This window comes from Peromyscus eremicus, chromosome 7 (assembly GCF_949786415.1).
Source record: "Peromyscus eremicus chromosome 7, PerEre_H2_v1, whole genome shotgun sequence".
Lineage (NCBI taxonomy): Eukaryota > Metazoa > Chordata > Mammalia > Rodentia > Cricetidae > Peromyscus > Peromyscus eremicus.
Window position 1 is genome coordinate 103581482 of NC_081422.1, and position 27737 is coordinate 103609218.

Sequence of the window (27737 nt, forward strand, 5' to 3'; positions counted from 1 at the left end):
CTGGAATCCCCCTTTCCCTCCTCTGGTCCAGTTACAGCATTTCTCCTCAGGGTCCCTGCAGTGTTTCTTGCTCCCTGTGAGTGTCTCCCGCCCATTTCCCTACTGCTGCGCTTTTGGCAACTGCCTCTGCTCTTTCCCAGGGATGGTTGTGGCATTGCATCAGGGGATATTTGTGCTTGTAATTTGCTCACTCAGCCCAGGAGGAGGGGGAATAGTATGGTGCAGAGATGGGGGGGCGGGAGGCTGGCAAGCGGGTGGGGGGGCGGTGGCCGGCAGCTTGGCTGGGTAGGCAGAGCGATGGGTGTGGTGAGGGAAATACAGCTGCTCTAGGCCTATAGGGTAACACTGCCCAGTCATCAGCGCAGAGATTCAAAGACCAGCAACAGCAGCAGCTATTTTTATAAATCAATCCTGAATCCAAGTTGAGCACATGGATTTAGAGTGAACAGTTGTCAGGTCCTAACTGTGACAGGCTGTGTGTTTGGTAGACAACACTACAGTTGCTAAGCAAGAAGCTCCATCTATCTGTACAGTGCAGCAGATACTTGTAACTCTGTAACTTTGCTTTTTCTCCACTCTCTAGAATGGGAGTGAGTTCAGGTGATGGCTTTTCAATTGATGGAGTTTGATCGCCCATACCACTTCCTTTCAAAGGTGATATTTTTATCTCAGTTGTAATCTCATTTCATATTTAGCGTTAGGTGATTAAAGCTATTGTTTTTTTGAGCCAGTACCATCTTCCAGGTACTTTGGGTCCTCTCTCTCTCTCTCTCTCTCTCTTTCTCTCTCTCTCTCAGGGAATATACTCATGCAAAGCAAACTCAGCAGATTGGTAAATCAGGTTCCAGTGAGTGTTGAAAGTATTGATGCCTTGTACACAATTGGATTTAATTATCCACTGGCCCAAAATACCTCCATTGTTCCTGGTAGCCTAATCAGTAAAACAGTTGACTATAGTATTGGAATGAGGGCAATGAATGTTCTCAGGGATATTTTAATCAAGTTATTGAAGCTTAGTTGAGTTTGCCTTCTTTTCCTATTGTTAACAACACATACACTCACGTTGGAAAAGTGCAAGAGTGTGTCTTTTATTGTATTTTATTTGCTTATTTATTTTATTTTATTTTCTCTCGAGACAGGGTTTCTCTGTGTAGCTTTGCGCCTTTCCTGGACTCACTTGGTAGCCCAGGCTGGCCTCAAACTCCCAGAGATCCGCCTGGTAGCCCAGGCTGGCCTCAAACTCCCAGAGATCCGCCTGGCTCTGCCTCCCCGAGAGCAAATATCTGGGATTAAAGGTGTGCGCCACCACCGCCCGGCTTATTTGCTTATTTTTTACATTTATTTGGGGTGTGTGTGTGTATGTATGCCACATCATGAGTGGGGTGGAGGTTAAAGGACAACTTTGGGAGTCAGTTTTCTTTATTTACCATGTGCTTTTTGGGTATTGAACTCAAGTCCTCAGGCTGGGCAGCAAGTGCTTTTATACTCATTGAGCAATTAGACCTTCCGATCATCATCATCATCATCATCATCACCATCTTTTTTTTTTTTTTTGAAACAGTGACAGGACCTCTCTATCTCTAGCTGTCCTTGAACCCACAGAGATCCATCTCCCTGTGCCTCTGGAGACTTGTATTATTTTTGAAATTTTTATTTTAGATTTAATTTTATGCATAAGGGTGTTTTGCTTGTGTCTCTGTGTGCACCATGTGTGTGCCTGGTGCCCATGGAAGTAAGGAGGGGGTTGGATTCCCTTAGATCTGGAGTTTACAGATGGCTGTGAGTGCTGTGAACCAAACCTGGGTCCTCTGCTAGAGCAACAATTAGTCTTAATCTCTGAGCTATCTCTCAAGCCTCTGTTTTTTAGATTTCTTTCTTTCTTTCTTTTTTTTTTTTTTTTGAGACAAGGTTTATTCTGTAGCCCAGTCTAGACTGGCTTCATGGCAGTTGCTCATGAGCTCATGGCAATCCTCCTGCCTCAGCCTTCCTTTTTAGTGTTTTGAGACAGGGTTTTTCTGTATAACAGCCCTGGCAGGCTGGCCTTGAACTCAAGAGAACTAACTGCCTGCCGCTGCCTCCTCAGTGCTAGGATTAAAGGCAAGACACCCCCCCCCTTTTTTTTTTTTCCTTCAAGATAGGGTTTGTCTGTGTAGACCAGACTGTCCTGGAACTCCCTCCATAGACCAGGCTGGCCTCCAACTCAGAGATCCACCTGTGTCAGCCTCCTGAGTGCTAGGATTAAAGGCATGAACATAAAGGCATAACCACTACTGCTGGGCTATGTGTCAGCCTTTCAAATGCTAGGATTGTAGGTATCTGTCACCATACCCAGCTTGGGGTGTGTCCCAATACTCTCCCTTCCCAGGTTTAAAAACAAATCTATTCATATGTTTAACAGCGTGCCTGTGCTAAAATCTCAAATATACAAATAAGGTTACAGTCTACAGTAAAGTCATTTTCCATTGTTTGCTGACAAGCGAAGGAAGCACCTGGAATCCCTTTTCCCCCTGAGACTGGGGTCTTGTGTTGCCCAGGCTGTCTGGAGCTTCTGGACTCAAGCCATATTCTTTCTTGCTTAGGATTATCACAGTTATATCTCCACATCTAGCTTTGGGATTTCTTATAGCTAGATAGCTTAGCTTTAGCTAGAGATTTGATTTTTTTCTAACCATGTTTCTGAATTTGGTGATTCAATTTTGACTGTAGACTTTTGTAGTTAACAATTTATAAAATTTGTGGATTATTATTATTGAGAAAGAGGTCTTATTATATAGGCCAGACTGACTTTGAATTCATGTAATACCACACCCAGTTCAAGGCCTGGAACTTTTTTTTTTTTTGAGACAGGATTTCTCTGTGTAGTTTTGGTGCCTGTCCTGGACCCCTCAAGGCAGGCTGGCCTCAAACTTACAGAGATCTGCCTGGCTCTGCCTCCTGGAATCACAGGCGTGTGCCACTGGCTCCCAGCAGGCTGAAACTTACATGTGGTAGGTGAAAGCTCTGCTGCTCAGCTGCATTCCCAGTCCCCCCAACCTTTTTTTTTAAACATCAAGCATGAGTAGTTGATGTGTAAGTTTTAGTTTTCCATAAAATGCAAGAAAATTAGAATTGAGAAGTAGATTGTAACCTTTCCCCACTTTTTTTCAGAGGCAGTACCTCACTGTTGGGCTAAGCTGGCCTCATGCTTATCCTGCCTTTGCTGCCCAGGTGCTGACAGTAAAGACAAGTGCCACCAAGCCTGCCATCACTTTCTTTTACAGTGGCAAAAAGGTTTTATTTTTTGAAACAAGATTTCCCTATGTAGCCCGAGCTGGCTTTGACTCCAGATCCTTCAGTTTCCTTTTTTGAGACAGTTTCTCCTTTGTAGTCTTGACTGTCCTGGAACCTCAACTATTGTGAGTTTCCTTGACCCAGAGGCCCACCTTCCTGTGCTTCCCAAGTGCTGGGACTAAAGGCATTCACCACCACCCTCAGGCTTCTGTTTCCATTTTCTGAGTGTTGGAAATAATGGCATGTGTTACCACATTCTTCAAAGAAATGCAGTTTAAAAAACTTTTATTTTGAAATAATTTTAGATTTATAGAAGAGTTGAAAAAAAGGGAGAGGCATGCTGGGTGTGGTGGCTCACACCTTTAATCCCAGTATTGGGAGGCAGAGGCAGGCATATCTTTGAGTCTGAGGACATCCAGGGATTCAGAGAGGAAATCCTGTCTGGAAAAACCAAAGGAAAAAAACCCAAAGGAACGGTGTGAAGATGATGAGTTAGGACAGCCAGGGCTATATGGTGAAAACTGTCTCAAGAAAAGATGGCTCAGTGGGTAATGTTCTTGCTGTGCAAGCCTGAGGACCTGAGTTTGAACTTGCAGAGCCTTCATAAATATGGGCACAGTGGATGTGTTAGCAGAGGGAGATAGCTATGTAGTTTGAGAGAGTGGAAATGGGTGAGCATCTGTAATCTCATGAGTCGTATGAGTAGATGGGAGGCAGGGACAGAAGTTAAATAAAATGTCAGCTAGCCCTAGAATATATTTGAGGTGTTTAGGGGTGATGGTGATGATGACTACAAAGATAAGGAGCCTAGCTGAGTGTAGTGGCTCACACCTTTAATCCCTCACAGTTGAGAGGTAGAGGCAGATGGATCTGAATTTGGCCACCAGAGCTATGTAGCTGAAGTTTTCTCCAGTCCTGCCCAGCCCCACAGATCCCACAACCGCTTATAAAATAATCACTCAGAAGCTTATATTAGTTAAACTGCTTGGCCATTAGCTCAGGCCTACCACTGACTAGCTCTTACACTTAAACTTAGCCCATTTCTATTAATCTATATGTCTCCACATGTTCCATGGCTTTACCTGTTGCCTTTACATTCTGCTTCCTGGGCGGCAGGCTGGCGTCTCCTGACTCAGCCTTCCTGTTCCCAGAATTCTCTTCTCTGCTTGTCTCCCGTATACTTCCTGCCTGGCTACTGGCCAATGAGCATTTTATTTATTTGTTTGTTTGTTTATTTATTTATTTATTTATTTTTTTGGTTTTTCGAGACAGGGTTTCTCTGTGTAGCTTTGCGCCTTTCCTGGAACTCACTTGGTAGCCCAGGCCGGCCTCGAACTCACAGAGATCCGCCTGGCTCTGCCTCCCGAGTGCTGGAGCATTTTATTTATTAGCCAATCAGAGCAACACATTTAACATACAGAACATCTCACAGCACTTCCCCTTTTCTTTTTTTTTCAATAAGGAAGGTTTTAACTTTCACATAGTAAAATTATATATAACAAAACAATTATCAAGCAAGAACTATAGTTACAATGTCTAGTCTATTTATAATATCTAGTCTATTTGTATTTGGCAAAATTAAAGAAGATATCCTATCTATCCCATATTTGTGAGTCTAAGGTTTCATATCTAACTTATCTTTTATCATAACTAAGGAAAATTATAACTATCTAGTCTTCAACTACATCAAAGACCTCAGGAGGATATAATACTACCTAAGAAACGAGAGACGGACGCAAGTAACTTTCGGGAGTCTTGCGAGGGTAGACAGAGACAGCTGGCAGCCTGGACAGTTATCCAAAGTTCCTTTGTAAAGTTGGGGCATCTGTCTTCAGCCCACAGCCCTAGAGTCTCCCAGTCATTTTTCTCTGTGTTCTGTAGAATGTCTGGCAGTTTCCTCTGCGAAGCAGGAACCTGAAGGACCATTTTGCCAAGCAGAGTTCAGTGGTCATTTTCCTATGGGTCCTGCATGTCCAGTCGATACATTTTTTTCAAGCAGTCCAGGCAAGAACAGTTTCTTGCCCAAATGGCTATTTTTGCCAAGAAAAAGATAAACTCCATATGGAGTGTCTTCGATGCCCATCCTCCTCTCTGAAGTAAATTGGTGCTGCCAGGAGTAGACATGTCTCACTGTCCAGAAAGTTTAAATTTTTGAAACAATTTAAATGCCATATTCTGTAGGTCTTTGAAGTGTTTCAAGATTACCTATCTAGCTGAAATATATCTATGTATACCTAGAAAACTTAACATGGTATAAGTTTGACTATCATAGAAGACTAATTATTAATCTGTATTTCTTAATCATCCATTACAATCTAAATGAGTTACATAAACATAATACCTCAAACGAGAGTAGAAATATATATACAGTATAACAAAATTGCCTTTTTTTTCTTCCTTCCTTCCTTCCTTCCTTCCTTCCTTCCTTCCTTCCTTCCTTCCTACCTTTATTTATTGTCCGGAGCTGAGGACTGAACCCAGGGCCTTGCGCTTGCTAGGCAAGCGGTCTACCACTGAGCTAAATCCCCAACCCCAAAATTGACTTTAAATTTGTTTCAATAAACTAAAATCCATACCAAAGTAAAACATTTCAAACAAATTGTTGTTCTTTAAAAGTAGGTTCAGCTGCCGGGCAGTGGTGGCGCACGCCTTTAATCCCAGCACTCAGGAGGCAGAGCCAGGCGGATCTCTGTGAGTTCGAGGCCGGCCTGGGCTACCAAGTGAGTTCCAGGAAAGGCGCAAAGCTACACAGAGAAACCCTGTCTCGAAAAACCAAATAAATAAATAAATAAATAAATAAATAAATAAATAAATAGGTTCAACAATCTACCCTTTTATCCTATTATATCTATGTCTTATATATCTATATCATATCCCTCTTTCTTCTTTAGAAAGATATTTATAATTAACCTGTTTTAAATAAAAATATTGGGGGTTTGGGGATTTAGCTCAGTGGTAGAAGGCCCTGGGTTTGGTCCTCAGCTCTGGGTGGAAAAAAAAATATTGGTTTTTCTCTGTCCCACACCAGAGGGCTCTTCTGATATGGGACAAAAGAATCTCTTAACCTTTTTTTTTTTTTTTTTTTTTTTTGCAATATGTTTGGGTTTAGAGAAGGAGTGAGCCAATTTCATTTCCAAAGCCAGCTTGATATATTTGGGAATTTGGGCGTAGCTTCTCTTACTACTTCCTGCTGGATGGGGGCGCTGTATTCTTATGGGGACATAAAGAAAATTTTAAGATTATGGAGTAGTCCGTGAGGGTGTATTGTCTGAGCCAGTTGTCTTGAAACCGTTCTGGATGTTGGATCATCTGGGCCATGGTGTCATTGGAGACCTTTCAGGGGGTCTTGGCTGGTCAAACCTGATGTATCTTAATCTGGAACAAATCCATAGCCTCTGGCTTTCTGTGGAAACAAAAGGAGAGCCTTCTTTCCAAAGCAACATATCCTTAGATCCAAATTTTGAAGTCAAGGTATCTTTAAAATATACATATTGGCTTAACTCAACAGCTTTTACGGTCAAATGTTTTTCTGCAGTTAAGAATCCCAAAGACAACGCAATCCAGATTCTCTGTGTAATATCCATCTTCACATGGCTTATTTTTTATACTACCTTTACTGTCTCTTTAAAGACTTTATTTTTAAAAACTATTTTTTATATAACTGTATATATTCCTTTTTCTCTCTCTTTCAAGCCTACGTACATTTTTACACACATTGTAAAGCATTTAAAGTCTTGTTCCATTTGAATCTGTGTTATGTGAATCTATTGCTTTAAACTGCGGCATTTGTAAGACCAAAACGGCAGCTGTGGCTGATGGCTCCGCCCACCTAAGCTTCCCAACATGGCGGTGGTAAAGTTTACCGCCAGCTCTGGGAGCCATCAACTCTTAGAAGCAGTGGGTCTGTGCTTTTATCAAAGCAGTGTGTAGCCCAGAAACCTTTTGTTTGTTTGTTTGTTTAACAAAAACTGTATCCAACACACAGCATAGTGCACAGCTTGGAGACACCTCTGTGTAACATAGGGTAGGTCAAGCCCATATGCTGTGAACCTGCCAAAGAGTAGCTCAAACTCACAGGCTGCTGCTAATTTCAACTAGGAAGCTGTTTTTAGCTCCGTTTTAGAATCTTTTTTTCTCAGGTTTTAGGTGGAAACTCTTGCCAACCCATTGGGCACCATTTGTAGCTGGAGAGTTTCTCTCCAGCTCCCGCCAAGCCCTGGCAGTCCCGCAGCCCACTTATAAAATAAACACACAGACTCTTATATTATTTAAACTGTTTGGCCTAATGGCTCAGGCTTCTAGCTATCTAGTTCTTACATCTTAAATTAACCCATTTCTATAAATCTATACCTTGCCACATGGCTCTTGGCTTACCAGTATCTTACATGTTGCTACTCATGGCAGCGGCTGGCAGTGTCTCCTTTTCTTCTTTTTTTTTCTTCAGCTACAGAGCTACATAGACCTTGTCTCAAAAAACAAATGACAACAGTAGGTAGTGACTGCTGCTGGCTACCAATTGTAGGTTTGCAAATGTGTCCTTTTATTTTTCTTTTTTATGACCTTTTATTTTGTGTGTATGTATGTGGGTACTCAAGTGGTTCATGTGGAGGTCAGAGGACAATTTAGGAATATTTGTTCTTTCCTTTTAGTATGTAGGTCTCTGGGAATGAGATAAATTCATTAGGCTTTAAGGGCCTTTACCTGCTAAGCCATCTCACCAGCCCCAAATCTATCATTTTGAAAGCTTTTCCTGATAATTCTTTATATGTAATTTTTTCCCCCCTGGAACAGGGTTTCTCTGTGTATTCCTGACTGTCCTGGAACTCTATAGAGCAGGCTGGCTTCCTGCATCTGCCTCCCAAGTGCTGGCATTAAAAATCCAAGGTGTGTAACATCATGCCTGGCTCTGATGATTATTTCAAACTAGCCTCCTTTTGGTTTTTACTTAGTGGCTCTGATTTTTCCATCTGCAGTTATTTTTATTCTGTGCAGCTCCAGTATTCATTTTATAGTTTGTCAGTGACGCTTATTTTGTCCCACTTAAAAGTTCTTTCTTAGGGTGGTGGTGGTGGTGGTGGTGGTGGTGGCGGCGGCGGCGGCGGCGGCGGCGGCGGCGCACGCCTTTAATCCCAGCACTCGGGAGGCAGAGCCAGGTGGATCTCTGTGAGTTTGAGGCCAGCCTGGGCTACCAAGTGAGTTCCAGGAAAGGCACAAAGCTACACAGAGAAACCCTGTCTCGAAAAACGAACAACAACAACAAAAAAATAAAATAAAATTCTTTCTTTCAGCTGGGTGGTGATGATGCAAGCCTTTAATCCCAGCATTTGGGAGGCAGAGGCAGGGGGATCTCTATGAGTTCCAGGCCAGCTTGGTCTATAGAGTGAGTTCCAGGACAGCTAGGCGCAAAGCTACACAGAGAAACCTTGTCTCAAAAACAAACAAATGAACAAACAAAAAGTTCTTTTTTTCCCCCAGACCAAATAACCATTCTCTACCTTTCTTCAGATGTGATTTCTAAACTGTTTGCTATATTAGGCACCATCCTGTGCATGCTGCAGTTTGCCAGTTTATTAGATATAGTTTGATTGAGATGCTTTGTTAATCATTGGAAATGGAAATGCCAGAGTATTGGGCATGTAGTCCCAGGCAATGAGGGCTGAGGTGGGAGAATTGCTTGAGCTCAGGATTTGAAGGTCAAAATTCAATCTCAAAAAATAAAAGTCCGTATGATCCCTGCACTCCAAGAATTAAATTAGATTGTCAGTTTCCATCAGTGCTACTTCAGAATAAATTCTTTTCAGACTTGTTTGTTCTTTCACCTGTACTGGAGATTGAACCTGGGGCCTTGGGCATTATGAGTAAGCATTCTATTACTGTGCTATATCCCCAGCCTGCAAAGTTCTTTTTCTTGCTATTTTCTTTTCCTTTTTTGTTAGACCTATTATTATTTATTATGTTAGATTTTATGATTATGTATTGCCTGCATGTGTGTCTGCATTCTTGGTGCCTATGGAGGTTGTTGGATCCCATGAGCCCAGAGTTACAGTCAGTTCTAAGCCACCATGTGGGTATTGAGAATCAAACCCAGGTCTTCTGCAAGACCAATAAGCGCTCTTAATTGCTGAGCCAACTCTTGGGGATCTTGCTATTTTTCAATGCTAATTTATACTTGTCTGGTACTTATTGCTTATTTCCATTTTTTTTTCCTTAGAAATTCTATGAAGCCACATCTTTGTCCTTGTGTTGTTTTTCTGTATTTGTGTTTTTGATTTCCCCTACCCCATTGAAACATTTTATTTATATAGATGTTTTACATCCTTAGAGAATGAATCCCAGGACTAGGGATGTTGCTCAGTAGAGTACTTTGACTAGTATACAGGATTAAATTTTTAGTACCCAATAAATCTGGCATGGTGGGACACATCTGTAATCTCAGCAAGAGAATCAGAAATTCACGGTCATCATAAATAAGCTACATGGTATATTCTAGGCCAACCTGGGCTATCTGAAACCTGTTCTCTATTTTTAAAAAAGGGGGTTAGAGAGACATCTCAATGGATGATAGCATTTGCTGTTCTTGCAGATGGACCCAGGTTTTGTTCTTAGCACCTGCATGACTGCTTACACTCATCCGTAACTCTAGTTCTAGGGGATCTGATGCCTTCTTGTGGGCACTAGGCACACAAGTCATACATTCAGGCAAAACACTCATAGACATAAAATAAAAAGAAATAAATCTTAAAAGAAAAACAAATAAAAAAGGGGCCTGTGAAATAGCTCAGTGAGTAAAAGGTGCTTGATTTGATCCCTGGAGCCTATGTGGTGGAAGGTGAGAATTGACTCCTGAAAACTGTGCTCTGACCATCACACTCGAGTGTCATGTGCATGTATACATACAGACGAAATCTCATTTTAAAAAGGGAAGACGGGGGCTGGAGAGATGGCTCAGAGGTTAAGAGCCCGACTGTTCTTCCAGAGGTCCTGAGTTCAATTCCCAGCACCCACATGGTGGCTCACAACCATCTGTAATGAGATCTGGCACCCTTTTCTGTATACGTAATAAATAAATTAAAAATAAAAATAAAAAGGGAAGAAAAAAAATCCCAGGATTTCTCCTTTGTGTTTTCATATTGCTTCTTCTTGGTGCATGATAATGATGCCAGCTGGGGTTGTCAGTGCAGTGAATCTAAACTGATGAGGTAGGACAGTATTTTGCCATTTTCCTAGGTCTGGGGCTGATCATTTTATACTTGCTTGTGAAGTTCATAGAAATTTCCCTTTCTGTGATTGCCAGTTACTTTAAATTTCTCAGTGACACTATGATTAAACACCACAAAAATCGTCAATGATGAAAACCAGCCATTGTGCCTCATACCTGTAGTTTGAGCACTTGAGATGCCTAGGTGAGAAGATGGGTACAAGCCTGAGGTCAGCTTGAGCTATCTAATGAGTTTCAAGCCAACTTTAGCTACAGAGTAAGACCCAATTTAAACAAAACGAAACACCCCCTCCCCGAAGAAAAATAAAATAATGTCAAGTGTGGTATGGTATATTCTCCCCCACCCCCCTCACCCCCCAAGACAGGGTTTCTCTAGCTTTGGAGCCTGTCCTTGGAACTCACTCTGTAGACCAGGCTGGCCTTGAACTCACAGAGATCCACTTGTCTCTATGGTACATTTTTAATCCGAGCATTGGGGAAGCAGTGGTAGGCAGATTTCTATTAGTTCCAGCATCTTCATAGGGAGTTCCAGGCTAGCCAGGGCTTTGTAGTAAGACTCAGTCCCAGAAGAAAAGAAAAAACAGACTATGATCATGGCCTTATAAGGACCTGGCCTTTGCCTCCTTTTTTAGCATTGCTGATGTTCAGGATTGCTGATGTTCTTGATACCATCAGCCCACATATGCAGCTGAACCATTCTAGTAACACAGAACTGTTTGACTTTTTACACTCTTAAATTCTTTGCCAGTTTCTGTCCATTGTCCTAAGGAATTAAAACATTTTTTAAAATTTATTTTTATTTTGTTTTGGTTTTTTGAGACAGAGTTTCTCTGTGTAGTTTTGGTGCCTGTCTTGGATCTCGCTCTGTAGACCAAGCTGGCCTCGAACTCAGAGATCTGCCTGGCTCTGCCTCCTGACAAAACTTTTTATTTTTAACTTAATTTATTTTATTTTATTTATTTGTTTATTTATTTGGGGGTGGCTCAAGACAGGGTTTCTTTGTATAGCTTTGGATCCCATCCTGGAACTCACTATGTAGCCCAGGCTGGCCTTGAACTCAGAGATCCACCTGGCTCTGCCTCCCAAGCGCTGGGATTAAAGGCGTGCGCCACCATCACCTGGCTCTCAAATTAATCACTCTCTGCTGAGTCCATTTAGTGCTTCTCATCTGTACATTTGTTTAATTAAGACTGAACTCTTGTGATTGAGTTCAGGGGGTTCATTCCCAGAGAAAACTGTTCTCCTTACCTGTAGCTCTTCATCTAGGATAGGACCTTGTGAAATTTCCCCTCCGTGTTGGCATATTTTTTTGCTATGCAGGTCTTGTCTAGGCAACCATATGGTTGTAATTTCACGACCAAAGGACACTTGACAGCAGGCATCTTGATCTTCTGGCTCTTCTTTTTTTCACTTCTTTCTTGGTTTTTCCTGAGTTGTAGGAGTAGGGGTTGCATTGTAGCTACTAATTGGGATTGGTGCAACCGATGGCCACTTTCTTACTCTCTGTACTTTGCCCAGTTGGGCATCTCTGTAGCAGTCCCCATCTGTTGTGAAAAGAAGCTTATTTGATGAGAAGTGAGACCTACACTTAATCTGGCTGGGTTGGTATATAGTGGAATTTTTCTTTTTCTTTTCTTTCTTTTTTTCAAGGTGGGGTTTCTCTGTGTAGCACTGGCTGTCCTGGAACTGGTTCTGTAGACCAGGCGGGCCTTGAACTCTCAAGTGCTGGGATCAAAGGTGTGCACCACCACCACCACCAGCGCCCCCCCCCCCCCCCCCCCAGTAATTTTCTTTTTCTCCCTCAACTCCCCCAGTCAGGGTTTGTCTGTGTAGCTCCAGCTGTCCTGGAACTCTGTAGACCAGGCTGGCCTCAAACTCACAAAGCGTCTGCCTCCCAAGTGTTGGGATTAAAGGTTTGTGCCACCACTGCCCATTTTTTTTTTTTTCCTTTCCATAGGGTTTCTCTGTGTAATAGTCTTGGCTGTCATGGAATTCAAAGAGATTCACCTGCTTCTGCCTCCCAAGTGCTGGAATTAAAGATGTGCACCACCACCACCTGGCTGAATTTTTCTTTTTTAAGACATGGTCCCATGTACCATATACTGATCTTGAACTTGCTGTATAGCTAAGGTGGGCCTTGAACATCTGATCTTCCTGTTTCCACCTCCCAAGTCCTGGGTTTACAGGTCACCATACCATGCTGTGGTAAGGGAATCTTTTTAAGTCTGCTTAGATTACTTTGTGCCTTTGTTTTCTTTTGGTGTCTATATAACTGTCATTTTCTTTTTCTAGTTTCACTTGAGGGCTTAAAAAATAACTTAGTGTCAGCCAGGCAGTGGTGGTGCATGCCTTTAATCCCAGCACTTGGGAGGCAGAGGCAGGTAAATCTCTGTGAGTTTGAGGCCAGCCTGGTCTATAAAGTGAGTTGCAGGACAGCCAGGACTGTTTCACAGAGAAACCCTGTGTCAACAAAACAAAACAAAACAAAACAAAAAAACCAAACCAAACCAAACCAAAAAAACCTTAGTGTCAACATCAGAACTTAATAGGATATAATTAGAGCTCAACTTAATTTCATGCTTTATTTTCTCTTTATTGCTTTAGGGAGTATTTCCAAAAGAGACCTTGGTTTTCTTTTCCACTGTGGTTTGTATATAAATTTAGGATTAAAATATTTTACATATTAACATGAACAAACAGCTAGATCTTTATAAATGGTAGCTATGAAGTTGTGTGTGTGTGTGTGTGTGTGTGTGTGTGTGTATGTTTGTGGTATTTGAGACAGGGACTTGTTTTTTAGCTTAGGCTGACCTTGAACTTTTAATTTTTTTTTTCCCTCAGCCTCCCAGGTTTGGGGATTACAAGTATGCACCACCATATCTGTCTTGATTCTTTAGAGTGACAAGATATGGGTAATAGATATATCTTCTGCCTAATTAATGCCCATTCCCCCATGAAGCTTTGAAGAGGATATGTGTGTATTCTAGAGCAATAAAAGTTTAAGGGAAATTGGGGATAAGTGGCATGGGGATGAGAGCAGAGCAGAGTGTAGAGACCCTTAAGAAAAGGGATTCCTCTAATGGTGATTCCTGAATTCTATTTTATTAGACTGTTTGAAATTTTTGGTCATATAGTTCATTTGGCTTAACCTACGATTTTATCCTTCAGGAGTAGAAACACTTTGAGAGAATTCAGGAGATCCTGAGTCATTTTTTTATAGAAAGAATGGTTAATTGGGGCAATAAGTATTGTTTCGGGTAGCATTTAAGGGTGACAGATAAGTGATTTCTGAGTTTAAGGGAGGAGATGAGGATAAAGAGAACTAACAATGTAAGGTGTGTGTGTGTGTGTGTGTGTGTGTGTGTGTGTGTGTGTGTGTGTGTGTGTTTTGGGGGGAGGGAGGGAGGAGAGAGAGGGAATGTGCATAGAAAGCATGCATGTGGATTCTGGGGATTGAACTCAGTTGTCAGTTTACATGGTCCATTTACCTGTTAAGCTGTGCTGATCCTTAGGAAACATGTTTATGTTTGTGTTTTTTTTTAAAGATTTATTTAATGTGCATAATTATTTGCCTGCATGTAAGTATGTGTACCATATGTGTGTGCGTGTACCTGGTTCTCGGGGGTACTGAAGGTGTTGAATCTCCTGGAACTGGAGTTATGGGTGACTTATAGCTACTTTGTGGGTGCTGGAAACCAAATGGAGTCCTTTGCAGGAACAAGTGCTCTTAACTGCTGAGCCATTTTTACAGCTCCTGTGTTTGTGTGTTTTGAAATGGCTTTATTACATAATTCTGCTTGGCCTATAACTTGTTGTATAGCTGAGAGTCTGACCTCAAACTTTGTTGCAGTCCCAGTTTGCCTGGCTAGAAAACTGTTTTTGACCACTTTTGATCCTAGTCTGGAATAAATACTCTTCAGATTTCCATATATTTTCACAGATTTGTCATTTTACTTAAAAAAACATGAAGATGCAATACAGATATAAAACTCACCATTTAAAATCATATAATTTGGTGGTTTTTTTGGTGTATAGACGATATTCTGTGACTATCACTGCTACCTAATTCCAGAACATTTCATCATTCCCCAAAGAAACCCCATACTCATTAGCAAGCAGTTCTTCCCCATTCAACCAACCCCTGGCAACAACTAATCTTCCTGCCAGTATTCTGCATGTATCTTATAAATGAATACAGTAAATGACACTTTGTCAGCTAGTGTAATGCTTTCAGGTTTATCTGTGCTGTAGCATGAGTTCATTTTATGCCAAAATGATATTCTGTTATATGGATATTCTTTGTAATGTTAATCCATTCATCCATAAATAGACATATGGATTGTTTCTACTTTATTTAAAAAAATTACCTTGCAGCCAGGTGGTGGTGTTGCACTCCTTTAATCCCAGCACTTGGGAGGCAGAGGCAGGTGAATTTCTGAGTTTGAGGCCAGCTTGGTCTACAAATCGAGTTCCAGGACAGACAGGACTGTTATTACACAGAGAATTCCTGTCTCAGAAAAAAAATTACCTCGTTAAACCATGGTGGCACATGCCTTTGATCCCAGCACTTGGGAGGCAGAGGCAGGCAAATCTCTTGAGTTTGAGGCCAGCCTGGTCTACAGAATGAGTTCCAAGTATGGTCTTGCTACAAAGCCCAGTCTTATATTTGGTATCCTGTTACTTTAGCCTCGTGAGTAACTGGGATTACAGATGTGAATAGCTTTCATTTTTGTCATATGATCACCACATTTAACCTTTTGAGAAACTGCCAGACTTCTTTTACAAGTGGCCATTTGTATTCCTAAAGCAGTATATAAAGGTTCCAGTTCTCTTATATCTCTCATAGAATTCTTGGCATTATCTTTCTGATTACAGCCATCCTAGTGGGCATAAAGTGACATCTCATGATTTGGGGTTTGGTTTTCCTGATGACTAAAGTGTTTATTGATCATTTATGTATATTCTTTGGAGAAATGTGTTCAGATTAAAAAAATACATTGTGCGTGCCTGTTTCTGTGCATGCATATCTATGTGCCTGTGTGTCATGGTGTGTGTATAGAGGCTGGAGGACAACTTGCAGGACATCTTTCCTTCTCTCTCCACCATGTGAATCTCAGGGATAGAGTGAAAGTCTTCAGGCGTGGTGGTTGTCTCCTTTACCCAACTGCATCATCTTGCCTGTTCTTGCTTCCTCCCTCTTTTTGCCATGCTAGGAGTCAAACCTGGGACTGTGTGCATTCTATATTAAGAACTGTACCACTTGACTTACAACCATCCATAACTCCAGTTCCAGGGATCTGATGCCCTGTCCTGAACTGTGAGCATCAGACTTTCATGTAGTGCACATACATACATATAGGCTAAATATTCCTACACATAAAATAAACATGATCTAATAAGGAAAAAGTAAAGTTAATTATACCACTGAGCATATTCCCAACCTCTTGCTCATTTAGAGTTAGGTCTATTTTTGTGTGGGTGTGTGTGTGTGGTATGTGTGGGGCATGCATTTGAGATGCTATCACTCAACCTCAAGCTCACTCAACATTTTGGCCAGGCTGGCTGTTCAAACTTTTAGAATCTGCCAATCTCTGCCCAACAGTGCTGGGTTTTGCAGGTAAGCACAGCCATGCTTAGGTTTTCGTTGGGTATTGAAAAAGAAAACTCAGGTTCTTACACTTATAGAACAGGTGTTCTTAGCTACTAAGCCATCTCTTCAGCCCTGGATTTTTTAAAAATTTGTTTCTTTTTCTCTCTTTTTAAATTTTAGAACATTGCTGTCTTCAATTTCATACACACATATAATGAGTGGTGATTACATTCCACCTTTTTAAAAAAATGAACATAATATTTGCAATTGTAACCATTTTTTAAGTTCACAGTTCAGTGGCATGAATTACATTCAAGATATTAATTACACTCATGATATTAATTATACTCGTGATATTAATTACATTTGTGGTACTCATTGATTACATTTGCAGTATTCATTTAATAACTATATTTATAAGCTGGGTGGTGGTGGTGGGGGCGGCGGCGCACGCCTTTAATCCCAGCACTCGGGAGGCAGAGGCAGGCAGATCTCTGTAAGTTTGAGGCCAGCCTGGTCTACAAAGCGAGTTCCAGGAAAGGCGCAAAGCTACACAGAGAAACCCTGTCTCGAAAAACAAACAAAACAAAACAAAACCCTATATTTATGATATTCATTAATTACATTAATTGTGTTGATTTATTACATTCATGATATTATGTCCTGATACTACTGTCCATTTGTGGGACTTTTCCATCACACAAAAAAAGAGAGATTCTGTACTTAGGAAATCATTGCTCTATATTCCTTTTTTTTCTCCATCTTGAGATAACTTGAGTCTAATCTTTCTGTCTCTATAAATTTGTACATTTTATATATTTCATGTAATACAATTCTATAGTATTTGTCCTTTTTTTTGAATGTAAAAACATTTTATGTACAACTGCAGGAGAAATAATACACAGATAGCTTGAACATAAAAACAGGTTATAATTCAAAAGTTCAAGCCCTGGATTTTTTATTGAATTGTAATAGTTCTTTATATATTCTACGAATAAAACCTTTGTTAAATGCAGGATTTGCAAGTATTTTTCCCTTTCTATAGAAAATTTCATTTTTAAAATTTTCTTAGTTTTTTTGACAGGGTCTCTTTTAGCCAAGGTTTGTCCTAGATTTGCTGCCTCATTGTCCTTTCTCTACCTCCCAATTGCTGGGATTACAGATGCCATTCCATGTGTCACTATGCCTGGCTGAAAGAAAAAAAAAAAATCTCATTTTCTTCCCGCTCCTGTTCCCTTCCTTCCTTCCTTCCTTCCTTCCTTCCTTCCTTCCTTCCTTCCTGAGCCTTCTCATTCTGTAGCCTAGACTGGCCTTGAATTCACTGTAATCCTCCTGCTTTAGCCTCTGTATTGTTGAAATTACAGATGTGAGCCAACATGGTCCCAGGATTGAACCTAGGGCTTCCTGTATGGTAGGCAGGTACTCTACCAACTACATTCCCAGCCCCATTCTGCTTTTTGTTTAGACTGGGTCTCCTGTGAACTCTGGCTGATCTGAATTTATATGTAAGTCTAGCCTTGAACTACTGATATTCATCTGCTTTAGCATCCCTAGTGGATTACAGGTATGAACCTGTAATCTTGCTATTGGGTTGGTTTAAGTAATTGTTGAGGTGAGAGACAGGGGTTCAGATATTATTTTTGAGTACTTGCACCATTTATTGGAAAAGTTTTTTTTTCTTCCTCTTTGAAGTTTTATGGCATTTACATTGTCAGTTGACACAGTGACATAGTCCTTTCTGGTCCAGGTTTTTCCATTTATCTACATATTACCATACCATTTTGATTACTTGATTACCATACCATTTTGATTACTACTGTTTTGTAGTCTGTTTTAGAATTAGACAGCGTGAATTTTTCTATTTTGTGTGTGTGTGTGTGTGTGTGTGTGTGTATGTATGTATATGTATATGTATAAAAATTTGCGTGTGTGTGTGTTTCATGTATGTGTTTGTCTGTTTAGGCTAGAGGATCTTCCTTCCTTAATCATTCTCCACCTTATTTTTTGAAACAGGTAGTCTCTCATTGGACTTGTTACTAATTGATTTGGCTAGTAATGATATAAATATATAAAGACATCCAATATTTATGAATTTAACATTGTTTGATTCCAACACTTTGAATTTATCTTCAGATTTAATGCTATGTCCTTAAATTCCAACTAGGCCAGGAGTGTCTCTGCCTTTCTAATGCTGGCATTAGTACCTAGCTAGTACTTTATTTTACGCTATTGTAGATGGAATCCCCTCCCTTTTTTTTTCTTTGTTTTTTTTTTTATAATTTTTCTTTGATTTTTTGAAAGTTTTTCCTATGTAGACCAGTCTGTCCTGAAACTCAGTAGAGATCCATCTGCCTCTGCCTCCTGAATTATCTCTGCCTCTTGAGTCACTGGGTTTAAAAAAGGCATGTGCCACCACACCCAGCAAGCAATATTTGTTTATTTTGCTTTGTTTTTCCTTTCCTATTTTCTTATCTGTGTTTGATTAATACTGAAGTAATTGTGCCATTGTGGAATTTAGTGGAGCATAATGCCATTAATGGCTTAGAAAAGTGTGTGTGTGTGTGTGTGTGTGTGTGTGTGTGTGTGTGTAGGCCAGAGGACAATTTTTGGGAAGCAGATTTCTTCTTCCACTGGGTCCTGGTAATCAAACTCAGGTTATCAACTTGTGCAGCAATGATTTTACTTGCCATTTTTCTTTCCTTTCTTTTTCTAGTTACTTATTTAAGTCATGGCCTTACTGTATGTCCCAGGGTGGTCTTTAAATTCACTTATGTAGCCCAAGCTGACCTAGACCTCATCTGATGATCCTGTTCTCAGACTCCCATGTACCATCCTGCCTAGTTAAGCCCATTCTTTTCTATTATGAAATGTTTCCTGAAGTCCTGGAAAGGTAATTCTCCCAAATTCTGTCTCTCTTCCTCTACATGTCTTCCTCTCAGCTATCCTTTGTTTCTGGGATTTGAAACACCAAGTATCAGAGACTTATGAGAGTTACAGTAGAAACCATAAGTTGATTTTTATGTATTATTTCTTAGGGAAATTTATAAGTATTTCTTTCATGAACCTATAAATAATAGCATAAATGGGATTGGCTATATTGTTTTTTTATATGGTGCTCAAACTTTTTCATAGGTAGAATGCATATCAAGTTTCAGGCTAATCTGGACTACATGAGATCCCATCTCAAAAACCAAAAGAATGGCTGAAAAAATGTCTCAGTAGCTAAAATTATGGTATATACACTGATCATGAATGATCCATGTTCAGTTTCCAGCACCAGTATTGGGCAGCCTACAACCACTTCCCCAATGCCATCCTCAAGGGGATCCAATGCTTTTGGCTCTAGGCATTTGCACTCAAACACAGACACATTTAAAACAAAGAAACCAACAGAACAAGTCAGGCCCTATAGTTGACTAATAGTGATCTTTCTCCATCTCACAAAATGTTTTTCTTCCCTCTCCTCTTCTCAGCTCCTCCTGCTCCTTCCTTCCTTTCCCTTCCCCTGTGACAGGGTTTCAAGTAGTTCAGGCTGGTCTACTTTGTACTTGAGAATTGCTTTGAATTCTGATCCTCCTTCCTCCACTCCCAGAGTGTTTAGGATTAAAGGTATGAACCACCACACTTGGGTTTTTTTGTTTGTTTGTTTGTTTGTTTTTGTGTTTTTGAGACAGGGTTTCTGTATAGGCCTGGCTGTCCTGGAACACACTCTGTGGACCAGGCTGGCCTTGAACTCACAGAGATCCATCTGCCTCTGCCTCCCAAGTGCTGGGATTAAAGCTGTGTTCCACCTTGCCCAGTTTTGTGCCACCAAGACCAGCCACACCTAGTTTTATGAGGTGTTAGTATTTGAACCCATGACATGGTGAATATTAGTCTACCAATGGAGTTACAGCTTCAGTCCTACGTTATGGTTTTTCTTCTAAGTCTCCTATTTTATTTTTATTATTTTGTTATTTTATTTTGGGGACCAGTATTCATGTTCTGGGCCAACCTCAAATTCCTGATCCTACTGCTTCTACTTTCCAAGTGCTGAGGTTTCAGGCAGGAACCTTGCATAGTTTAAATCTTCTTTTTGACAGGATCTTCTCCCTTGTGGTTGTCTTGTACTTTATATGTCTAAGAAAGCAGTTGCATTTATCTTGAACATTTTTTGCCCCAAGTCAGTGTTTTTTAGTTGTAGCCCTGGCTGTCTTAGAACTAGGTCTGTAGAGCAAGTTGTCTTTGAACTTGAGATCCACCTGCCTCCCAAGTGCTGGGATTAAATGTGTGGATGACCACACCTGGAATTGAAATTTTATTAGGTATAATTTATTTTAAATGAATAGGTGAATAGGTACACCATATGTGCAGTTCCCACAGAGGTTAGAAAAGGGAGAACCTGCCAGGCAGTTGTGGCGCATGCCTTTAATCCCAGCAGGCGAATCTCTGTGAGTTCGAGGCCAGCCTGGTCTACAGAGCAAGATCCAGGACAGGCTCCAAAACTACACAAGAGAAACCCTATCTCGGAAAACCAAAAAAAAAAAAAAAAAAAAAAAAAAAAGAGAGAGAGAGAGAGAGAAGGGAGAACCCTATAATTGGAATTACAGATGGCTGTCAGCCACTTTATGGGTGTTGGCACAAGTGCTATTTGGAGGTATGTCAAATTCAGGCCATTTGTTTGAACACTACCACTAAACTAGATCCTTAGCTTTAGCTTGAGACTTTCGTTGACAATGTAGACATTACAAGCACTGTTGAGCTCTCCTATCAGTAATCTGTGATGCTCAGATAGGATAAGAGTAACAGATGAACTAGTTCAGCTTGTCTTAATTCCTTGTGATCTCTGACCTCTGAAGTTGGTTAGTAGATAGATTATGAAGGCCTGTAAAAAGTGATAGTAACACAAGATCAGAAAGCCCTAATTGTATTTTCTGTGGGACTGTCTAAAAAAGACTCCTATTGTAAAAAACAAAACACTTGTTTGTTTTGGTGGTGGGAGGTGGTGGGGATTTTTGTTTTGTTTTGTTTTTTGTTTGTAGCCCTGGCAGTCCTGGAACTCATGCTGTAGACTAGGCTGATGTTGAACTCAGAGATCCGCCTGCCTCTGCCTCCCGAGTACTGGGATTAAAGCACTCGGCAAAACACTCTTGTTTATTGTTTATTGAGAAATAGGTATAGAAAAGTACACACAAAAATAATAAAAACTGTGGCCAGGTGGTGGTGGTGGTGGTGGCGGCGGCGGCGGCGGCGGCGGCGGCGGCGGCGGCAGTGGCGCATGCCTTTAATCCCAGCACTCAGGAGGCAGAGCCAGGAGGATCTCTGTGATTTCCAGGCCAGCCTGGTCTACCAGCGATATCCAAGAAAGGCACCAAAACTACATGAAGAAACAAAACAAAACAACAACAAAAATAAAACCTTCTAAAATAAACATGTATTTGTATTGGTATTTGCTCCGCCCATGATCTTGAGCTATATGGCCCAAAGGAGTCGTGCTTCTTGCCTTTTTAACATGACCTCTTAAAAGGAAAGGGAGAGGGACCAAATGTTTCCTTTCCTTCTACTTCTCCCTTTCCTTTTATGAGGTCAAGTAAGTGTTGGGCAGTGGTGGCGCTGTGAAGGGGCCCCAAAACAGCTTTACCACACAGCAGCCATGACAGGCTTAGGGACCTAGACACAGCTTCTGTGACAGGCTTACTGGCAGGCAACACCCAGATCCAGGAAAAGCCTCAAGCTGATACCACCCAGGGATCCACCCAGGGATGAGGAAGCACCTGACATCCCAAACATTCCAACCATTAGGTAGGATGGCCAGATGTCCTTGAGTCTAGCACACCTAGTTTTTTTGTTTTGCAGATACCCCTAGACAATTGTCAGCCAATCAGGGTCCTGGACCCTGGAAATCCCCTCACCCCAACTCTACTCTGATAAAAACTCTGCCCCACCTGGGCTCAGGGCTCTCTGCTCTCACCGCTGTGTCGGAAAGACAGAGGGACCAAGTTCTGGAGCTTGAAATAAAGGCTTTTTGCTTTTACATGCAGGATTTGGTCTCTGTGGTGGTCTTTTGGGCGTCCCTGCGATCTGGGCATAACAGCCCATGCTTTTAATCTCAGCACTCGGGAGGCAGAGCCAGCCTCTGAGTTCAAGGCCAGCCTGGTCTACAAAGCGAGTTCCAGGACAGGCTTCAAAGCTACAGAGAAACCCTGTCTCGAAAAACAAAACAAAACAAGTAAACAAACAAACAAACAAAAGGTCAAGTAAGAAGGCAAGAAGCTCCGCCTCCTTTGGGCGTATAGCTCAAGGTCATGGATGGGGCAAATACCACTACATGTATTGGATATATTTCTTTATTTTTCTGCTATATGTATATGCATTTCTTTATTAATTTTTTAGAATATTTAGTTTTTTGTGTATGAGTATTTTTCTGTATGCATGTGTACCACATGTGTGCTTTATGCTCTCAGAAGTCAGAAGGCATCAGATTTCTTAGAATTGGGAGTTATAGATGGTTTTGAACCACTATGTGGGTGCTGGGAACCAAATGTGGGTCCTCCTACATCGAAACACCTCTCCAGCCTCTCTACTTTTTTTTTTTTAAAGGTTTATTTATTTATTATGTATACAGTGTTCTCTCTGCACATATCCCTGCAGGCCAGAAGAGGGTGCCAGATCTCATTACAGATGGTTGTGAGCCACCGTGTGGTTGCTGAGAATTGAACTCAGGACCTTAGGAAGAACAAACAGTGCTCTTAACCTCTGAGCCATCTCTCCAGCCTTTTTTTTTTTTTTTTGACACAGGGTCTTGCTTTGTAGCCTAGGCTCATCTTGAATTCAACATTCTCATGCCTCAGCCTCCCAAGTGTTGGAATACAGGTGACTACCACGCCTTGCTTATAAATTTATATTTTTACTTAAATACCCCTGCTAATAAATATTTGTGTACATTACTTTTTTAAAACTAAGAATGTTTCTGGGCTGTGGAATGTTACTGGGCCGTGGTGGTGCACACCTTTAATCGCAGCACTCTGGATGGAGAGGCAGGTGTAGAGCCTGGTCTACAAAGATCCAGGACAGCCAGGGCTATAAAGAGAAACCTTGTCTTGAATAGCCAAAAGATAAAAGGATGTTATTGATATTAAAACACTCCTTTCTTTGCAAAGTCCCCCCCCCCTTTGGTATGTATGTAATCAGGGTTTTGTTGTTCTGGCCTTTTTCAAATTTATAGTTCTTTTGCACCAGACTTCTGAATGCTGAGATTAGGCACATGCCTATTTATTTGTTTGTGTGTGTGTTTTGAGACAGATTCTCATGTATCTCACATTGACCTCAAGCTTTTGTGTAGTCAGGGACAACTTTGAAATTCTGATTCTCCTGCCTCTCCTTCATCAGTGATAGTATGACAGGCATGTACTACCACCACCAGTTTTTATAGTACTGGAGATTACATCCTGGGCTTTGTGCATACTAGGCAAGCACTCTGCCAGTGTTTGACCAACATCTCTATCTCTGTCTTGAGATAGAATCATGCTATACAACTCTGGTTAGCACTGATTTTTGTGGTGGTGATCCTGCCTAAGTGATGAGGTGCTGGTGTGCTACTCTATACATGACTTATAGTTCAGATTTTCATTGTGATAGATTTGACATATAAATTCATTGTGATATGATTCACCTTAAAAGCTACCCTTTTAGCTAGGTGGTGGATGGCGCACGCCTTTAATCCCAGCACTCGGGAGGCAGAGCCAGGTGGATCTCTGTGAGTTCAAGGCCAGCCTGGTCTACAGAGCAGCTCCAGGACAGGCACCAAAACCTTACAGAGAAACTCTGTCTCTGAAAAACAAACAAAAAAGCCACCCTTTCAAGCGGAGTTTTTTTTTTCCTTTTTCTTTTTCGTTTTGTTGTTTGTGTGTTTTTTTAGACAGGGCTTCTCTTTGTAGCCCTGGCTGTCCTGGAACTCTGAACTCACGGAGTCCCACCCGCCTCTGCCTCCCAAGTGCTGGGATTAGGTATGCACTACCACTCCTGGCAATACTTAATTCTTAATGGCCATATTCTTTTGTATGGCTATAAAACATGTTTTCTATAAGAATGCTTAGTCTTCCAGGCAATGTTAATAGTCTCATCAAAAGTGAAGTTTCCACTGTGTTTCATGTTTTTCTGCTCTCATGGTTTGTTGAGAGGGCTCTGATGGTCAGGGCAGAGGCAGAAGATATACCTCATCTGGGCTGTTCTGAGTGGTCAGTTTGATTCTCATTCTCAGACCTTGATATCATCACCACCACCTTTTTTTTGAGATAGTCCCAGAGTACCTATCTTAGGGGTCAAGGTGGATATGACACTGACCTCACCTCTGGTGTACTTTGGATATTATTGGGGTTCAACTCCGGTGGCATGGAAGAACAGGCTGGTATTGTTTGAACCAGATTTGGGTTGATCAAAGAAAGTTTCACCTTGGCCTTCTCCAAGCTAAGAGCCGAAAGTTGGTGTACCTATCTTTAATCTAGAATTGCTAGACTTTTCCAGAGTGACTGTACAATTCTACTTTATTTATTTATTTTTTTTATTTTTTTGGTTTTTTGAGACAGGGTTTCTCTGTGTAGTTTTTCGCCTTTCCTAAAACTCGCTTTGGAGATCAGGCTGGCCTCGAACTCACAGAGATCCGCCTGGCTCTGCCTCCCGAGTCCTGGGATTAAAGGCGTGCGCCACCACCGCCCAGGCTAACCTTAAATTTACCATACTCTTTGCTCAGCCTATCTAGTATTAGATTACAATACTAGATTATAGGTTTGCTTTATCATATCTGCCTTTCAAACTTCTTCACATTATAAGAAAAATGTGTTTGTATTTTTTTTTTTTTTTGAGACAAGGTCTTATAGCCAAAGCTGGCTTTGAACTCTGATTTCTTGCCTCCACCTCCAAAGTGCTGGGATTATAGGCATGTACCAACACTGGGCATGTTATGATAGAGTCTTTAGTACATATTTAATTACTGAGTCAAAAGATGTATAAGTTTAAAACGTTTGATGTATTTATACAGTTGCTTTCTGAATGATTATACTTTCTTACCATAGCTCATTTCACCATACTCTTGAATTATCAAAAAAGAAATGTTTTTTTGTGTCACTGATCTGGGTGTGTAGCTCAGTCGAAGGAAGGGCACTTACTTGTCTGTAATGCTTGAGATGAGTTCAAGGCCAGCCTGATTTACAGAGTGAGTTCCAGGACAGCCAGGACTGTTACACAGAGCAATCCTGTCTCAAAAAACAAAACAAAACAAAACAAAATCTATTTAAGTAAATTTTGTTTTGTTTTGTTTTTCAAGATATGATTTCTCTATGTAGCCCTGGTTATCCTAGAACTTACTCTGTAGACCAGGCTGGCCTCAAACAAATATCTGCCTGCCTCTGCCTCCTGAGTGCTGGGACTAAAGGTGTGCACCACCACCACTTGGCAAGTTGTTTATTTAATAGGTTAAAAAGTGGGTAGCCTCGCTGTTTTAATAATATCTAATTTTCTTAAACAACAGTGACATTGATACTATGTAGTCATATGCTTAAAATAAAAGATCAGTTTGAATGACCAAAGAATGAGTCTGTGATATAGACAGTTGCTTAGTACTCAGCCAATTTAGCAAGCTCTCTTTTAGCAGGCTGTTTTGGGCTGGGTGTATTTTAAGAGTGTCAGCAGGCTACCCAGACACCTGTTCTTTAGCAAGCTAAAATGAGATAACATTTATAATTGGGACAAAGGATGTGGTTGAAGGACATTTGAACAACTTTATGTGCTCAGTATAATGGAGGCTTCCTGATATGCCTGAGAGGCAAATGAAGCAGTTTAATTCAGGAATACCAGTCAAGGATAGTGGTGTCTTTCAACATTGAATTGGTTTAAGAGTAAGAGACCAACTTATTAAAGTAACATTGCAGTTACTAGTGGTAGACAATGTAGTGTGCAGTAGGTGGGTAGTGTACTATGAGGCTAGATACAGAAGGCTCCAGTTTTGCCACCAAATAGCTATGAGTTCTGGAGTGAGCAGAGAATCTGTTTCCTTATTTACGGAATCAGTAGTGTTGATACTACTTGACATGATTGTGAGATAACCTTTAAAATGCTAGGAAGGTACCTAGCAATCCAAATTAAAGAAAAAAATATTTTTTTTCTTGAATAGATGGACTTGGTGTCACATTGTAGTTTTCTGTGGAAGCTGCATTCCCTGTAGAAGTCCCATAGCTTCTCTTCTCCCTCTGGTATTAGGGAGACAGAGGCAGGCAGATCTCTGAGTTCTAGGCCAGCCAGGACTACATCTCAAGACCCTATCTCAAAACAAAGTTTTTGGGTAGGAGAGGTAGCTAATTGGTTAAGAGCACTGTTTTGCCCTTCCAGAGACCTAGCTTCAACACTCATATGGAGCCTTACAACTATCTGTAACTATAATTCCAGGGGATCCAGTTCTTCCACAGGTACATGGTACAGAGATATACATACAGGCAAAACATCCATACACATGAAGTTTTTTAAAGTGCTTTTTGTTTCAAGATATGGTCTCACACTGTCATCTAGGCTGGCTTCAAGCTTGTAGTAGTATTCCTTTGTCAGCTTTACAAATACTGTGATTATAAGCATGAGCTACCCACTCCTACCACATAGCTCAGGATAGCCTTGACTTTAATGTGTAGAAAAGAATGCCTTGAATTTCTGATGCTTTTGCCTCTGTCTTCTAAGAGCAGTGATTGTAGGCATGTGCTACTGTAATTAACAACTGGTCCAAATGTTTTTTCATATTTTCCATAATATTTGAAAAGCGGTCATTATACTCTTAAAGAAAATTTGAGATAATAATTGCTTTTTCTTTCTTGGAGAAAATAGGAGATACTAATAGTTTGTTTCAGTGAACCCTAGCATTAGTTTTTTTTTGCTAGAATTTGCAAAACAAACCAGAATGATTTAAATCTTTTCCTTAGTAGTTTTTCTGTACTTTCAGAAGTATGGGTCTTATTAGGAAATACAGGTTTCATATTTGGGATTTTTATAATTACCATCTAGATTTACGTAGCAGGCTTAACTAAATATCACTTGCATACCTAGACAACAGGCAAATGAATGGAAGACAGAGGTCAGTGGAGTTAAGAAAGTCCTTCCACCATGTGGGGCCTGGGGTTATCTGGCTTGTCAGGAAGCACTTTTACTGGCTGAGTCATTTCAGTGACCTTGATCTTTTGGTTCTAGCTTTTCCTCTAACATACTGTCATTATAGTCCATTCATATTGTGTGCATCAATAGTTTGTTCTTTTTATTGTTAAATACTATTTCTTTATGCGTTTAAAGTCACAGAATTAAAAAAAAAATAGAATTACATTTTATTTTGTCCGTACTATGGCATGGGTGTGTGTAGTCAGAAGACAACTTACTGGAGTCAGTTCTCCTTCACTATGTGGGCTTCAGGGAGCAAACTCAAGTTGTCAGGCTTGATGGCAAGGCAAGAACCTTTACCGGCTGAGCTATCTCAGCTGTCCACACACAGTTGTTTTCCCTTTTGTTCTCTCCTGGGTCAATTCTACAAGAGAGAGATATAGAAACTTTTCTTTTTCTTTTTTTTTTTTTTTTTGGAGACAGTAGCCCAGTTGGACTTTAACCAAGCTATATAGCCAAGGGTGACCTTGAACTCATGATCGATCTTCC

The 27737-nt window shown here is 40.8% G+C and overlaps 1 protein-coding gene across 1 annotated transcript in view; it reads left to right on the plus strand.

Annotated features, from left to right (window-relative positions):
* Positions 1-553: 553 nt before the first annotated feature.
* LOC131915454 (microtubule-associated protein 4-like) overlaps positions 554-27737 on the plus strand; it is a 72819-nt gene continuing 45635 nt past the window's right edge. Inside the window, exon 1 of the mRNA XM_059268733.1 lies at positions 554-654. The gene's annotated coding sequence lies outside the window, so the exon portion shown is untranslated. The remainder of the gene's footprint in view (positions 655-27737) is intronic.